General features: G+C 44.3%; 1 pseudogene; it reads right to left on the bottom strand.

Moving 5' to 3' along the window:
* Positions 1 to 614: 614 nt before the first annotated feature.
* Positions 615 to 2,914, bottom strand: LOC127445549 (uncharacterized; annotated as a pseudogene).
* Between the last annotated feature and the right edge of the window lie 518 nt (positions 2,915 to 3,432).

Here is a 3,432-nt window from a genome sequence, read left to right as displayed (position 1 = left end):
TTGTTTTGCGTTTAATTACAAACAAAAAAAATAAAAATAAAAATTCACCCTTGTAATAGTTTGCATTCAGTAAGTTTTGCGTTCCCTTGCAATAAATTAACCATGGTTTTACCATAGTTATATTGTAGTAACTAACTTTAGTAACCATGGCTTTTGGCAGAAACAATAGATTTACAATAGTAATGTTTTAGTAACCATGACTGTAGTAGCCATGTTTTATTGGTCATGCATTAGTAGTAATGCCTTATTAACCACAACATTTACCATAGTTTCACTACAGTAACCATATTTTAAGCATGATATTCATAGTAAAATGATAAAGGTTAAAAAAGAAGGTTATTTTTACTATAGTAACACAATGACTTATTTGTGATACATGTGCGTTTTAAAAACATGGTTCCCTTTCAAGTCACTCACTAGACGTTACATCGATGAGCTGACACCTGGGAGCCCCAATCTCTTTGAATGGTTTTCCATCATGTCAGTTTCATTGGCAGATGTCTTTTGAAGTCCCGCCTTCCATGCTCAGTGAGCATACAGTATATAAGGTGGGTCGGAAGACAGCCTCTTCAGAACTTCTCCTTCAGAGTCAAGAACGGATCTCTCTCTGTGGATCACGCTCTTAGATTTGAGTTGTGCACTGAGTTCAACGGACAGAGCCATCTTCTGTTCCCTGGGTGCCCGGCAAAGTGTATCCTATATTTATCAAAAGAGGATTGGTACCCTCTTGATAAAAATGCTCTCCACCCTTTGCTATGACACAGCTCTATGAGGACCTCATACCTGGATCTCTTCCTGTCATGGGCCTCCTCAATACGATCTTCCCAGGGGGTGGTGAGCTCCAGCATGACCACCTGCTTGGTGGACTCTGATGATATTAAAATGTCTGGCCTCAGAGTGGTCTCTGCGATCTCCTCAGGAAATCTCAGTTGTTTTCCTAAATCAACCTTTAGGTGCCAGTCTTTGGCTGTCATGAGAATCCCTGTTTGCGGCCTCTTCTGGAGCTTGGTTGCTCTCCTTCCTTGACAGATGTGATGGTAGTATTCTTTGTCGAAGGTGCTTGACCATACTGATGGCAGTAGCGATGGTGTTGCCAATCTCCTTTAGCACCTGCTCATGGAGCCAGTGGTATCACCCTTCTTCCAGTGCTTTTAGACAACAGCTCATGATATGTTCGAGTGTCCCGTTCCATTAATGGGCATGCAGGTGTTTCTACTTTGCCCCAGGTGAAGAGGTTGGATGGACTTGGCAATATGAGATAGATGGTGCGTAGAAGGAATCTGATTTGCTGGGGCATTGCTCTCCAGAGCTGCGGCCATGTGACCTTTCATGCTGCTGCTGCTTCCCATCCGATCCATGCCCCTTTCTTTTTCATGCCGACCATCCTACAGATGCGTGCCTTTTCACACCCAGCTCTAACTTCTTCCTGAACCAGTTTGTGCTGTTCCTTGCCATGGGCCCGGCTGTAGTGCACTGCACTGCCACTCCCCAGACCGGTTCTTCCAGAAGCCATGGTCCCACACCAGCTCCTTATGCCGCAAATGGGATTCCGCCTATTCCACTGCAGCCACTGCTCTCCACTTCTGCCCTGTTCTCGATGCAAGCTTGTGAGACTTTTGGGTCACTAGAGTCCCTGTATTGCATGACATCTCTTTCACGAGCCACCATGAACTCCTCATTAATGCTACTGAAGGGGAGCCTGAGCTTGGTCTAGTGACCATAGAGAGCGATATTACTAAGGCTCCGTGGTAGGCCCAACCACAGACAGAGGTAATGGCTTACTCTTCTCTTGATGCGCTCCACTGTTGTAATGGGACCTCATAAAGCAGTAGTGGCCAGAGAATGATAAGGCTTGATAACTTGCTTCGATTGAAGGGGTGTCTTTAAGCCTGCATTTGGACTCCTTCCCTAGGCGCTTCACAGATTTTTCCGTGATGGATGGTATGTGGATGCTGCTGATGTTAAAGTGAAATTTGTCAGTTACCTAGCCTCCTCTTAGCAACAGTGCTCTTAATTTGGCTGTTTTGAAGCTCATTCTTGCCCGAGAGATGAGCCTCTCAAGCCCCTGCAAGATCCACCTGGCACCGATGTTGTAATTACAGGTCATCCATTGGGGGTTTCCACACCCCCAATCTGGACAAGAGGCCCCTGCACTCCACCTCTGCACCTTTCACTAACACGGAAATATGTCTATATACTTGTTCTTAAGGAGGGACTCTGTCAGTCTTTGGGACACAATACTAAATAATATCTTGCCCTCGACACTCAGCAATGAGATGGTCCTGAACTGCTCCAAGGTTTGAGAATTTTCCTCCTTGAGAATCTACACTGCTGTGGCACCTTTCCCCCCCTCTGTGTGAAAAGCTATAAGCTGCAAAGAAGCACTCGCAGGCTATGTAACATTTCCTACCTAATTGTGCTGCAGCCGCTGAAAAGCCGCTTAGCTTACGATTTTCGTCAGGGCCGCACCCTGCCAAAACTAATGCTCCTCCAGCGTCAAGCGGCGCCAAGCTGGTAGTGAGGCTACTGTTATAATTTTAATCTATTGATTAATTCCTAGATTCCACATAAGAAGAATTCTTATTATAAATAAAGCAGCTCCCCTACGGACAAGCCCTTTTTTATTATAACCTTAGCTATTTTCCTTCATGGAAAAACAGTTATTGTAACTGTTGTAGTCTGGTGATTTATTTCCTAGATTCCACACAGGAAGCTTTCCCTTCCTGTCTCCCATATTTAAACATGCTCCCCATGGGTGAGCCTTTTTCCTATCACCTTATTGTTTCCCAATATTGGTAAAGCAGTGATTTTGATCATTAATCTATTGATTTACTCCTAGATTTCTCATACGTAGAGTCAACTCTTCCTCCAGTTGGTTTAAGGTGACCCCGCTGGTGGCCCCTTTTATTACCATGATCAAAGGACTGTGAATTTAGTCCTCCACCTGACGTGAATTCTGTGGAGAAAATTGGCTACCCTCTGACTATTTTCTTGCCTCCTTTTAGGCAAGACATATATATATATATATATATATATATATATATATACACACAGTATATACTGTATGTTTTAATCAGTGTCACTGATGTGTCACTCACTGGGACAGCTCTTCCCCGCTTAGGTGTGAGAGCGGGCTTTCTGCAAATATTTTACCACATTTTTGGTAACAAGAACAGCCAAATCAGGATTATGGCATTGTGCTTTTGGGACACCTAGTGTCAGCTCATCAACGTAACATGAAAAAGGAATGTCTAGATTATGGTAACCCCGGTTCCCTGAAAGGAGGGAACGAGACATTGCGTAGCCTTGCCACAATACTGATTGCCACTGAAAAGCTTTTAGAGGTTTTCTCGCCTCTTCATTCGAATGTCCTGAGGGTGTCTTCCAACCCACATTATATATGCTCGCTGAGCATGGAAGGCGGGACTTCGA

The sequence above is a fragment of the Myxocyprinus asiaticus genome, chromosome 8, assembly GCF_019703515.2.
Source record: "Myxocyprinus asiaticus isolate MX2 ecotype Aquarium Trade chromosome 8, UBuf_Myxa_2, whole genome shotgun sequence".
Taxonomy (NCBI): domain Eukaryota; kingdom Metazoa; phylum Chordata; class Actinopteri; order Cypriniformes; family Catostomidae; genus Myxocyprinus; species Myxocyprinus asiaticus.
This window is presented reverse-complemented; position numbering and strand designations above follow the sequence as displayed.